This window comes from Canis lupus, chromosome 3, assembly GCF_003254725.2.
Source record: "Canis lupus dingo isolate Sandy chromosome 3, ASM325472v2, whole genome shotgun sequence".
Taxonomy (NCBI): domain Eukaryota; kingdom Metazoa; phylum Chordata; class Mammalia; order Carnivora; family Canidae; genus Canis; species Canis lupus.
The window spans coordinates 65,416,120-65,430,667 of record NC_064245.1 but is presented as its reverse complement, the minus strand read 5'-3'; the positions used below and the strand labels follow the sequence as shown (position 1 = coordinate 65,430,667).

Sequence of the window (14,548 nt, the reverse complement as noted above, 5' to 3'; positions counted from 1 at the left end):
CTCCTTCACCTGGATGTTATTTTCCCAAAGATCTGCTTGGTTCATCCCATTGCTCCAGTCTCACATTCAGCCTTGCTCAAATCCCGTATTTTCAACAAGGGCTACCCTGCATATCTTATTTTGTGCTACACACTGCCCCTAGCCCCACAGCCTCTAGTTCCTTTCCCTGCTCTTTTTCTTATTTGTGTCCACATTTTGTTAAAAGATTTATTTATTTTTATTTTTATTTATTTTTATTTATTTATTTATTTTTTTTTTGAGAGAAAGAGAGAGGGAGCACAAGTGAGGGAAGGGGTAGGGGCAAAGGAAGAGGGAGAGAATCCTAAGCAGAGTCCACAGTGAGCACAGAGCCACCATGAGGCTCCATCTCAGGATGCTGAGATCATGACCTGAGCCAAACTTAAGGGTCTGTGGCCTGACTGAGCCACCCAGGGTCCCCTTATTTATTCTTTATTGTCTGTATTATACCACTAGACTATCAGCCTCACAAAGGCAGTGATCATGGTCTGCTTGTTCAAGATAATATTCTAAGGTCTGAGAATGGTCCCTGACAAATAGTGGATGCTCCGAAAACATGTGGTGAGTGAATGAATCAATGAATTAATATGGGCTCTAGAGCCAGATGAACTCAAAGATTGAATCTACCGCCATGCTTCTCCTCTTGGGCAAGTAGATTAAGCTTTCTGAGGCAAGGTTCCCTCATTTGTAAAATGGGAATTATAGTTTATACCTCATAAGGTTGCTATGGGGATTAAGTAAGAGAATTTTATAGAATGTACCTGGCCCAAAATTGGCTCTCAATAAACATTAATTTTCTGTACATATTTTCGGAGATAGCAGTATCTAAGATGAGAGGTTGCTTATCTGATATTCTGGGCTGAAAGAATCCATAAACGTCTGTGAACACCAACTCTATGCCAGGCACTATGTTAAGCCAGTGAGTAAGAATAGATAAGAAAGTAACTGTGCCCTCAGGGAGCAGAGTCCTTCCGAAAAGCAGATCCAACAGCTCTAAATTCCATCAGAAACATTCAGAAGGTATTAAGGGAGTGGAAAAGTAGCAGAAATTAACTAAAAGCGTATTTTGAAATAACTTTAGATTTAAAATAAAAGTTAAATAATGCAGAGGGTTCCTGTATACCCTTCCCAGGCTTCCCCCAATCATAGCATCTTAGACAACCAAGAAATTCATATTGGTCAGTTTCTACTACAGATCTTATGCAGATTTTCCCAATTTTCACACTCTTTACGGGTATAGTATTATGAGGTATTATCACATGTATAAAGATTTACTGTTAAAGAAAATCAGAAAGGATTTCACAAAGGTGATAAATACCTTGTTTATTTCTCATTACGTTCTGAATGCCAAGATTTAACATTTCCATTTAATAGATAATATAATGAAGCTCAGAAAAGCTACATGACTTGCCTACAGTGACATAGCTCATAAGCGGCAGAGCTGGTACCTGTGGTTTTCTGACATTTTGGCATGTGCTCGTGTGAAAAACCTTAAGGTCAGAGACTGGGGTCAATGACTGGAGTCTGATAATATTAGAAGGAGTTATCAGGGCTTTGTCTTCAGAGCTAACCTCCCATGGACAAGTTTGCTTCTATAGACCTGCTGTTTTATAAGTTCCACATTGTTCTTTCCTTTGATTTTGTTCTCAGGTCTGGGCTCTGGAATATCTTTTATAAAATGCAAGCAAGAAAAGTCCATGATATATCAGTATTTCCTGGGGGAAGGATTCCCCCCAAAACTGCCACTCTCCTTACACTTTCCAGCCAGCATCACCTCTTTGCGCTGTCCGCTGGAATCCCAGAGAGCAAAGAAAGCAGAAAGGTTTAAAATCCAGGGACTCGTCGAGAGACTTAAGCAGCTTAGGAGGAATCCTGCAGAAAGAAAGTGACTGTTGTACTTCCTTCTGAAGCTCCTTTTTGTTGCCCAGTCTGGCTGAAAACAGCAGGGCCTGAACCTCAGCCAAGGGACAAAGGGCTTTTTTGGCTAAGAGAAGTAATTGTGGTCATGATGGGTCAAAGCAGGAGGGAAGTATTTTATGTGGTAACAGGGCCTACCAAATGTCAGAATCAGTGCCTGTAGGATGTTATTTAATTCTGCAAGTATTTCTAAGCACTTGCTTTGTTCCAGGCATACTCACAGGACTGGGACAACCCCATCCCTCAACGAACTCCCAAACTGGTAGAGGAGCCATTCATTCTGTTCATTCATTCATTTATTCATTCAATCCCTCCCTCCTTTGGCCATAGAATTTAGTCATTAAGAACGTAACCTTGAAATAAGAGAAACAAGTTCATTCATTCATTTGAGAAATATTTGTTTGATGCCTACTACATGTCTAGAAGTGCTCAAGGCACTACAGAAACAAAAGTAGAAAAAATATAGATCTCTATTCTCAAGGACATTGATTGGCTGGAGTCTGGAGAGACAATGAACAATAAATATAACAAATAAATTATACAGTGTATTAGAAGGTAGGAAGTGCCATAGGAAGAAGAAAACAGAACAGGGTCAGGAGCCTGGGGAACATGGGACACAGTTTTTACTGCAGTATGAAACAAGTTTCTCAAGGTAGACCTTACTGAGAAGATGGCATGAACAGAGATAGGAAGCAGGGGAGGTAGTGGGCAGCCATGTAGATATTGGGATGGGGGAGAGGAAACAGTGCCTGTAGGGAAAAAGCTAGAGAAAAAGCCTTAATGTGAGGCCATGCCTGTTACTCAGGAACTATAAGGAAGCCCATGAGTTAGACACAAAGAGGATAGGGAGAGGAGAAAGAGAGTTAAGACTGGAAGTAGACAATGCAGAGCCCTGTGTGTGCCATGGTAGGATTTCCTTGTTGAGTGAAGTATATGACAGTAGCAAGATTCTAGCAGAGAATTACCATGATCTATCTCATGTATCCATAGGATCACTCAAGCTGCCATGGTGGGAATAAACCTTAAGTGTATACAGCTAGAGGCTGGGGGGTTCAGCAAAGAGCCCATTTAAGTAATTGTAGGGAAAGACAACAGCAGCTCAGGCCAAGGTGGTGATTGTGGAGGGAATGGCAGGTAGCTGGATTCTGGACCTATTTTGAAGGCAGAACCAGATCTTTGGTGGATTAACTATGGTATCCAAGAGGAAAGGAGAAGTTGATGATAAGTATAAGGTTGGTGGCCTAAGAAAATAAGGACTATTCAGAGGCTGATTAAAAATACACTATTGGTACAATGGAATATTACTTGGCCATAAAAAAGAATAAGATCTTATCATTTGCAACAACATGGATGGACCTAGAGGATATTATGCTAAGTGAAATAAGTCAGAGAAAAACAAATACCATATGATTTCGCTCATATGTGGAACTTAAAAAACAAAACAAAGGAAAAAAAGAGACAAACAAACAAACAAAAAAAAACAGACTCTAAAATACAGAGAACAAACTGATAATTACCAGAGGGGAGGTGGGTGGGGAGATGGATGAAATAAGAGCACAGTTATTGTGATGAGGACTGAGTACTGTTCAGAATTGTTGAATCACCACATTGTACACCTAAAACTAATACCTCACTATATTTCAATCATACCTGAGCAAAAAATAATTATTAATTTAATTTAATTTAAAAGTGCAATATTGGACAAGTCTCCAAACTTCCATTTTCTTTTTCCTAAAATTGAGACTAATAATAGCTGCAAGATAGAGTCGTTGTAAATAGTAAAAGAGATAATACCTGCAATGCATTCAATTTGTGAAGAGAGCACACAATAAGGATGAATAAGCAACTAGATCATGTAGCATGTGAAGGCAATGGAATGAGGCATCAAGGGGCTTGGGAAAGCACTGTACATGGTCAGGGGAGAGTAAGGAGTGATTGAATTGAATGATGGGACTGAGGTTTCTTTCACATATCCACTATTAGTTGTTCTGTTACCTTAAGTAAGTCTTTTTAACCTCATTCTTCCTCTGTTTCTCAATCTGCAAAGTGACAGGGAGGTTGGTGAAATCAAGGGTCTGCATGCAATCGAACAAGTGTTTTTGTAAATAAAGTTTTATTGAAAGGCAGCCACAATCACTTACTTCTATAGTGTCTAGAATAGCTTCCCAGCAATAGCAGTTTTGAATAATTGTGACAGAGACCATATAACCTACAAAATTTCAAATATTTATTATCTGGCCTTTTACAGAAAATTTTACCAACTCTTGATCTAGATCACAGTTTTTCTCATAGGTATAGACCTAGAGCCATGAAATCCATTCTTCGAAAGACATATTAGTCCAAATCCTAATAGAGAACATGGAATCCATGTGGATCAAGCTGAAAAGTGGGCATGAGAGTGATATGGGAGGTGTCTGATCCCACTCAAATTCTGACGCCTCACACATCTAAGGTAACCTTGAAGCATCTCCTCTTCATCCCTGGGGTTCCTAAGAAAACAGTTTGAAAAATAAGACTCATCTTTAGGGGCTTTTCCTGGTCTATAATTCCAATAGTATACAAACCAATGTTCAAAGTCTAAATGTACTCAGATCAAAAGTACACTTGTCATGGGCACTGGGTGATGTATGAAAGTGGTGAATCACTATATTGTACACCTGAAACTAATATTACACTATATGTGAACTAATGGAATTAAAATAAAAACTTGAAAAGGACAGTAAAAACAGCTATCTGCAAGGATACTATGCCAGACAAACTTTATAAATTGGATAAACTAATAATTGGGCTGAAAGCCTCAAAATTGTTTTTTTCTCATGCATGGGAAGTAAATGTAAAGCCAAAACCCAATTCTTGTGGCAGATACTTTCAAAAGTTGGAGAGATAGGATTTCTACATTTCTGGCTTCTCCCTAATGTTCAATTAGGTTAAATGTGTCTTGTTTTCTTAATATCATGGGAATGCCTGAAAATTTTCAGCCTCAATCACTTTTGCCTTTTCTAATAAAGCTTCTATAATAATTTTATTTACCTTTTCTTACTCTATTTACTCTTGACTCCTCTACTTACTCCTGACTTACCTGTCCATAATGGCCTATATGTGTGTGTTCCCCTAAAATCACATATAGAAGCCCTAATCAACAATGTGATGGCATTTGGAAATGAAGCCTTTGGGAGGCAATTAGATTGTGAAAGTGGAGCCCTCATGAATGAAATTAATGGCCTTATAAAAAAAGATACCAGAGTGCTTATCTAGCACATGAGGACACAGTGAGAAGGCAACCATCTGCAACCCAGGAAGAGAGCTCTCCCCAGAAACCAAATCAGCTGGCACCTCGTTCATGGACTTTTGGCCCCCAAAATGGTGGGAAAATAAGTGTCTATTGTTGAAGCCATGCTGCAGTCGATGGTACTTTGTTATGGCAGCATGAGTGTAATAAGACACTGTGTCTTCAGCCCATTAACTCACCAATCAGTCTCCAACCTCTCCTCTCAGGTAGTCCTTGTAAATTCACCTCTTACAAGCAACATTGCTGAGTTGGCTAATGTTCTCTTCTCAACACTAGTCCAAAAGCAAGAAATACCTGTTTGTCAACATCGACAGTCTATTCTATACGGATATCCAATTATTAAATGTTCAAAATAAAATTAACCATCCCCCATACTAACCTCCCTTCCTGACTTCTGTTAATGTCACCTTCCTTCTCCTAGTCACCCAGTTAACCCAGGTTAACAAACCTAAGACTCTTATTTTCTCATTTATGGGTCTTTGCTTCACAAATCCAATCAACTGACAGTATATTATCCCATGTATATCCTGTGTATTATCCTATCTTCTCATGCATCTCATCTACTCCATTTCCACCATCATCTTCTAGCTCAATCCTGGTGACCTATCCCCTAGACTACTGCAGTAGTCTTCTCATTTACTTCCCTGGCTTCATTTCTCTCTCTTCAAGACTATCTCTTACAAGACATCCTGATAAATCATCTGCAAATGCAAGTCTCATCATATTATCCCTCTATTCAAAAATTAACAAGTCGTTCTCCACTGCTGGTGGAAAAAAAGCCAGACACTTGTTTTTCATTCCAGTTCCTCCTCAAAATGTGGATTCTGTCTGCCCTCCTGTCTTCAACTCTCACTAGTCTTCTCTATCCACTCTATATGTAAGTTTGCAGGAGGTATTCGCCATCCAGTGAATACTGTCCTCACTTTCTCTGGCTTTTCTTCTACCTGCACTGCCTCCCCAAGCTTTGAAACATGTCCAACTCCTTCAAGACCCAGACAAAATCCTTTTTTCTCATGATGACTCTTCTGGTCCCCATTCCCTCTCCTTTAAATATCATTTTAATTGGACCTTTAAAATGGCCTAATTTAGGGGGGGGTATATTTGCCAACATATAGCATATCGCCCAATGCTCATCCCATCAAGTGCCCTCCTCAGTGCCCATCACCCAGTCAACCCCCCGCCTCCACCCACCTCCCCTTCTAGTACCCCTTGTTTGTTTCCCAGAGTTAGGAATCTCTCATGTGCGGTCACCCTCTCTGCTATTTCCCACTCATTTTCTCTCTTTTCCCCTATAATCCTTTTTACTATTTTTTATATTCCCCGAATGAATGAAGCCATATAATGTTTGTCCTTCTCCGATTGACTTACCTCACTCAGCATAATAGTCTCCAGTTCTATCCACATTGAAGCAAATGGTGGGTATTTATCATTTCTAATGGCTGAATAATATTTCATTATATACATAGACCACATCTTCTTTATCCATTCATCTTTTGATGGACACCGAGGCTCCTTCCAGTTTGGCTATTGTGGACATTGCTGCTAAAACACCAGTGTGCAGCCGACCCGGCGTTTCATTGCATCTGTATCTTTGGGGTAAATCTTCAGCAGTGCAATTGCTGGGTTGTAGGGTAGTTCTACTTTTAACTCTTTGAGGAACCTCCACACAGTTTTCCAGAGTGGCTGCACCAGTTCACATTCCCACCAACAGTGCAAGAGGGTTCCCTTTTCTCCGCATCCTCTCCAACATTTGTTGTTTCCTGTCCTGTTAAGTCTCACCATTCTCACTGGTCTGAGGTGGTATCTCATTGTGGTTTTGATTTGTATTTCCCTGATGGCAAGTGATGGGGAACATTTTCTCATGTGCTTGTTGGCTATGTCTATGTCTTCTTTGGTGAAATTTCTGTTCATGTCTTTTGCCTATTTCATGATTGGATTGTTTGTTTCTTGAGTGTTGAGTTTAATAAGTTCTTTATAGATCTTGGATACTAGCCCTTTATCTGATAGGTCATTTGCAAATATCTTCTCCCATTCTGTAGGTTGTCTTTTAGTTTTGTTGACTGTTTCTTTTGCTGTGCAGAAGCTTCTTATCTTGATTAAGTCCCAATAATTCATTTTTGCTTTTGTTTCCCTTTCCTTTATAGATGTATCTTGCAAGAAGTTGCTGTGGCCAAGTACAAAAAGGGTGTTGCCTGTGTTCTCCTCTAGGATTTTGATGGATTCTTGTCTCACATTTAGATCTTTCATCCATTTTGAGTTTATCTTTGTGTATGGTGTAAGAGAATGGTATAGTTTCATTTTTCTGCATGTGGATGTCCAATTTTCCCAGCACCATTTATTGAAGAGACTGTCTTTTTCCAGTGGATAGGCTTTACTGCTTTGCTGAATATTAGTTGACCATAGAGTTGAGGGCCCTTTTCTGAGTTCCCTATTCTGTTCCATTGATCTATGTGTTTGTTTTTGTTAAAATGGCCTAATTTTGATTGTGCTCTAAATTTTGCCTGCTTATGGTTCGTCCCCGTCCCGGGTAGCTTCAGCATTTAACATATAGTGTTTATTAGGATAATGCTAGCTGCTTTAACAAATAAATCCTCAAATTGTGGTGGCCTAACAATAAAAAATTCTTTCTCAAGTAGGAATCTAATGTGGGAGTTCCTACTCAGTGGACAACTTTTCTCCATGTGCAATTCAGGGGCCCAGGTTTTTTCCCTCTGGTAGATCTCCCATTTCTTAAAATCCTCAAGTCCTCTTTCTTTAGCCAGCTGAAGGGAAAAAAAGAGGGTTAAAAATCCAGATTTCTTAATCATTTTTACCTAGACACACACCAGTGATATTCATATTCTACTGCAAGAACAGGCACTTGGCCCAAGGCTGGGAGAGATATAGTCCCTGGCTAGGCCATTCTTCCCTGGAAATAGCTCTATTCTGTAGAAGAGAGAATGGGGATTTGGGTTGGAGATCTTGTCTTCCCTCTTCTCTGCCACACTCTGGCACATAGGGGACATTTTACATCAAAAATTTAACATTGGAACTGATAATATTTAAAATGTTCACCTTTTTATCGATTACTTACAAGAGCCATTTTGTGCGAAGAATGATAAATTTATTATCTCCAACAAAAAGAGAAACTTTGCAATATAAAAAGAATGTTCATGTCTTTTGAGATAGGGAAACTTTGTTTCAGAGATATGAATAATAATAATAATAGTAATAATAATAATATAATAAAACAGCAACACTTATTGAGCCATTGATTTTAACATTAAGAACTTCCATACAAGTTTACTCAAGGTTGTAAGTTGTTGAGCAAGGTTTTGAACCCAGGCTGTTTGACTCTAACGACCATGTTTCCAGGTGACTAGGTGGCTCAGTTGGTTCAGTATCCAACTCTTGATTTCAGCACAGGTCATGATCTCAAGGTTGTGAGATTGAGCCCCACATCTGGGTCCATACTCAATGCAGTATGCTTGTTCTTCTCCCTCTGCTCCTCCTCCACCCACCCCCAATTGCATGCTCTCTCGCTCTCTCTCTTCCTCTCTCTAATTAATTAATTAATTAATTAAATCTTTATTTTTTTAATTAAATCTTTAAAGACCACATTCTATCCATTACTAGTTCAAACTATTTCATGTTCCATAGCTAAAATGTACTTAACAATAGAGGTCGACATTTATGAGTGCTTCCTGTAATATTTAACTTGCATTAATATCTATTATAACATACTATGCTATTTTATAATTACATATTTATTTATAATTCCACACATACTAGTTATTATAAATATATAATTAACATACTATAATATGTTACATTATATCTTATACATTATGGTACAGGTTAAATATTACAATGCCTCAATGGCATTTGCCTGGCATTTCAAGAGCAAATTAAAGTCCAAATGTTTCATCTCACATGTTAAATGTATATAATTGAGCCTGGCAAACAGAAAGCACTCATAAATGTCAACTTCTATTATATGTTATAAAGTATTATCATATGATGTATAAATGTAGATACCACAATATATACTATATATATACTATATGACATCACTACCATGTTCTTTATACAGATGAGGAAACTAAAGCACAAAATAGCTAAATGACTCATTCTCAGTCTCACAATGAGGAGTGGCTCCTGCAGGTGTGAACATGGACACCTAGATGCCAAAGCCAGAGCTCTAAGCACAAAGGTTAGCCACCTGTGCTAATTCTCTTCATTCACAGACCTGTTTGTGTTCCCAGGCAACAGACTGTGAGGCCACAGAAGATGGAAACTGTGCTGTATTCATCAGTACACTCCAGTACCTAACATTACCTGGCACACTCCAATAAATATTTGCTGAATTGAACTGGTTAAGTTCAGGGAAAACTGCTCCTAAGAGCAGGACTAGAGTTTAGATTCTGTGAGGTTGAGGAGAAGCAACGATTTCTGCCAGGTAAAGATAATAGCCTGGCATTTCAAGAGCAAATTAAAGTCTAAGTGTTTCATGAACCTCTCACTGTTTGTCTTTCTGGTGAACTTCTGGGCAATGGATCAGGACTGGAGAGCCTATGCAATAAGGAGGCCATTTTCACTCACTCAGCCTGTCGAGAGCACCCTTGTAACTCTCTTCTTGCATGTCTCTCTGCCAAACATGGCTCAAAAACTCAAGAGACAGGAATATGCATTTCTTTTTGCATTAGAAGTTTGGGAAATATGTCTGAGACAGAGAGAAATCCCAGGTCTGCACAAGTTCATCTTCTATGTTTGGGGCATAAATAAAAATAAGGCCTGTCATGTGAGGAAGGGCTTAGGATTTCCTACTCAGGTGATGTGGCCACATAAACATAAAATAAATAATTAAGATTTGTGAGGGACTCTCTAGCTATCACAGAGCACAGTCATATACAGTATCCTGCTTAGTCCTTCAAAATCACACCCAGTCAAATCTTACCACTTTTGGGACACCTGGGTGGCTTAGTCAGTTAAGCATCTGCCTTTGGCTGAAGTTGTGGTCCTGGGGCCCTGGAATTGAGCCCTGCATTGGCCTCCTTGCTCAGTGGGGAGCCTGTTTCTCCCTTTCCCTCTGCTCATCTCCCTGCTCATGCTCTCTCCCACTCACTCTCTTTCTCCCAAATAAATAAAATCTTTTAAAAAAAATCTTACCACTTTTTATCAAGCAAAAGGGAATGGGTTTTCATTTGGTTATTGGCTTGTATTGTTGCTGTTGTTCTGCTCATTTTTAATGAACCAATACTTAGATTTTCTGTGAAGAGTTCACACGTTGTTCTGTCCTAATCAAATAGAAGTTACAAGAAAAAAATATGTATACATATTTTTGTATATACACACACACATATGAAAAAAAAGAAATTGCCAGGAATAAATGGGAAAAGAAAAAAGCCTTTCTTGGATGAGGAATGGAATAAAAACAAATGAGTGAGAGGGGGTGCAGCCAGAAGCCTCTTGGGCTCTGAGACTGCAGCAGGGCTGCAGATTCGGCTCCTACAGGGTGACTGAAATAAAAGTTAAGCCACCATCCGAAACGGGGAGCCAGGACTAGGTTCATGACTAACAGCCAGTGGATGGATACACACAGTTTTTACATGTATGAAAAGGAGAGGGGAATACCTGCTGCCTACCCCTACCTGGAGCTACAGATTGTAGCAAGCTTCAAGCCTGAGAAAGCCCAGAGGACACAGGCACCACCTTTCAACAAGGACTGAAATCAAGAAACATGCTGACTTGGAGACTGGATCTACAACATTCCCATTATCTGAGTATAGGATTCCTGACATACTAAGGTAAGACACAGGGATTCAACTGGCCTGGGAGCAAGGAGAAGGCAACTATCAAATCATTAGGGAGAGTAGGGTTGATATAGATGGAGAGAGACAGAGAAATAAGTCTTTTAATTCTAAGTCAGATCCTAGGTTTTCCTTCCTAGCCTAACACTGATGGAATAGAAATCAGGAATTAGAAATGCTAGATGCTACCACAGTTGGAGATACAGTAGAGCAAAGACTAGAAGGAATGATTAAAAGTGTGTGTGTGTGTGTGTGTGTGTGTATATATATATATATATATATATATATATAAAGACATGTCTTATACCCCAAATGACATTATTAATATTCTCATTCCACTCATCTCCAGGGCCACAAAAGACTACAAGTATAACATTGGAGTCACTGACTGAACCAGAAGGCTTTGGACAGGGACACCAGGCAGGGCTGAGGGAAGATGCAGAACTAAAAATGCTGAAAATAAAAGCCCAGCACCCATTTTTCACTCAGTTCCCAGAAAGCCACCTCCCAGGTTTATGCCCACAGGCAAGAGCCTGGAGGATACTGGAATGTCTGTAGAGGACAGATAAGCCCAAGTGAAAAGACCTAGAGTTAATGGACAATTAGAGATTCTGCAAGGAAAGAGCTATCTGCTCAATTGCCCAGTAGTGAAGCCCACCACTCAACAAGTACTGACTTCACAAACTGTGTTTTCAATGAGCTTTCAAGTGCCTTTTTTTTCCCACAATATAAACAAACAGCAAATAATCACCAGCTTCTTGAAAAATACTACTAATATAATAAACAGACCAACACAATTATTAAAAAAGAAAAGAAACAGAGATTAAATACTGGAATCAAAAGAAATTATCTTTAAAAACCATAAAAATCCCAGATAAGTAAAAGGTATTGCAACTATGAAACAGGAATAAGCACTATTTTAAAAGGACAGTTATATGACAACAAAAAAAAGAGCTCTTCAAAATTAAAAATATAGCAAAAAATATTTTTAATTAAATATAATATTTGGAAGATACACTGAGGCAATTTCCTGGAACCATAGTTCAAAAAACTAACTATAGGAAATATTGTTTAAAAAAAATGATCTGTTTAGGAGAGCCAACAACTAAAATTAGGAATTCTGGAGGGGGAAAAATGGAGAATAGAGAAACACAGAGATATAAATAACCAGAGTTAATACAAGAACTTTGCAGAATTGAAGAACCTGAACGTAGAGATTGGAGGGCACCACTGAATGCTAGTGCAATCCTAGTGCAATAAATGAAAAAAGACACCAAGGTATAGTATTGTAACATTTTAGAACATCCAAAGATCCTAAAAGGAGAGTGATTTTAAACTTAAAAGTCTGTACCAACTTGACGGGATGAGCACGGGGTGTTATTCTGTATGTTGGTAAATTGAACACCAATAAAAAATTATTTTATTAAAAAAAAAAAAGTCTGTACCAGCACAAGCTATCAATCAAATGTGGAGGTAAAGCAAACAGTTTCCCGAACTGGCAACATCCTTTCACCTGTCATGGATTCAGAAAGATAACGAGGGATGTGTTCTACCAATCAAAGTCTTGAATGGTAAAGTAACCATTAAGTAAACTTAAAAAGAGTAAACAATGGATCCAAAAATATATGGACTTCAACCTAGGAAGGATGTTAAAGTAATTCTCACAATGATGAGAAAAGGGTGTCCCAGGCAACAGCTGCTCTACAGGCCCACACATCAGAGCAGACCAGCACACAAAGACATAGACTTCAGAAGAGATGCACCTGTCTTTTTCTATCTGATATTCTCTCTCTTCCTCTCTCCCTCTCTCTCTCTTCTCTCTCTCTCTCTCATGCACATACACCCATACACTCTTGACATATTGCTTACAGTGTCTGCATATACTAAAAAGAGATTACATTACCTTTTTGTGAGTTTTAGAATGAATAATAAGTGTACAAAAAACTAAGCAATAAGGAATTTATTAACTCTAGAGAAAACAATATGTAAAGTATATATGCACACATATAAACAAGAAATGAAAAATTAAAATAGTATCCTGCATCATTCAGTGGTGAAAAATATTTACATATCATAATGTAAATACTCATTTAAACAAAAAAAAATATGGCTATATTGGAAGGGAGAAAGATAGAAGCAAATTATTCATCTTCCAAAATAAAAATAAATAGTTAACATATAAAACTAAAAAAAGCAGTATATTAATATCTAAAATCAAAAAACCAAGAAACAGAAATATATGCATGTTATCTGGAAATATTGGTTTGGGTGGTAAATACAGAGACACTGAATGATTTGAAAGAAGTTAGCCTTGGAGACTGATAATTAGGAGTGGATTCTACTATTGTAGAAGTATTTGGCTTTTAAAACATGTTCACATGATACTGTGATAAATCAAATTAAATTAAAAAGGAAAATTACAAAAATCCATTAATGTAATATACCATATTTAAATATTAATTCCATATTAATTTTTAACTTAAAAATAAAAGGAAAAAATATCCAACATAATTCAGAAATCATTCAAGACAAAATTCTTAAGAAACTGATAGAAAAATAAAATATGGGCAGCCCTGGTGGCTCAGTGGTTTAGCACCGCCTTCAGCCCAGGGCCTGATCCTGGAGACCCAGGATCAAGTCCCACATCGGGCTCCCTGCATGGAGCCTGCTTCTCCCTCTGCCTGTGTCTCTGCTTCTCTCTCTCTTTCTGTGTCTCTAATGAATAAATAAATAAAATCTTTAAATAAAATAAAATATATTTAACCTAAAATAACAGCAAAACATATATGGTAAACACTGCTTTAAAAGTATTCAAGCAAAGAAACAAGATAATGATATCCTCTTTCTCTGCTTCCACTTGGCACTGTATTGGAGGCCCCAGACAATGCAATAAGATAAGAAAAATAAATAAGAGGCATAAGAATTGGAAAAGGATAAACTGTCCTTATTTCACATAGTAAAATTTTCTCATGAAACACCAAGATAATTTATAGAACAATTATTTAGAATAAAAAGAGAGCTCAGCAAGGTTTCTAGACAACAGATCCACATATTAAAGTCAACAAGAAATTCTACAATAAGTGCAGAAGGAAGACCTCTAAAAAATGCTCACTACATCCATGTTTATTACAAGAAAATGTTAGAAACCACTTAAATATTTATCAATAGGAAATAATTAAATAAATGATTTAATAAATTATAAACCAAATAACAATGAACTAGTGCTTAGTGTATGAAGATGGATAAATATAAAAAATATAACTTTAAAGAAAAAATAAGTTGCAAAATGTTAAGAATAGAATGCTAATATATTTAAATGTAAAAAAATATTCTTTATTGATATGCTATAGATTACAGTTAGATTCAACTGTTAGATACAAAGACTGAGGAAATAACAAGCATGACAGTTTATATTTTTCTCATATGGCCAACCTCTAAAGTAATTAGATTCCCAGTCTTCCAGCTGTTTCTCTGTCACCAGAGAATGCTTCTGCTCTGTAGGATCCAAGATGCATGCTGTGACTCCAACCATCAT

At 37.8% G+C, this 14,548-nt stretch overlaps 1 long non-coding RNA gene across 2 annotated transcripts in view; it reads right to left on the bottom strand.

Annotated features, from left to right (window-relative positions):
* Positions 1-4,140: 4,140 nt before the first annotated feature.
* LOC112653733 (uncharacterized) overlaps positions 4,141-14,548 on the bottom strand; it is a 32,781-nt gene continuing 22,373 nt past the window's right edge. Inside the window, exons 2-5 of one of the 2 annotated variants that reach the window (XR_003132460.3) lie at positions 10,373-10,500; positions 6,593-7,986; positions 5,404-5,496; positions 4,141-4,424 (exon numbers count right to left, since the gene is read on the bottom strand). This is a non-coding gene — a long non-coding RNA (uncharacterized LOC112653733). The remainder of the gene's footprint in view (positions 4,425-5,403; positions 5,497-6,592; positions 7,987-10,372; positions 10,501-14,548) is intronic. The other variant, XR_003132246.2, reaches the window with a different exon arrangement.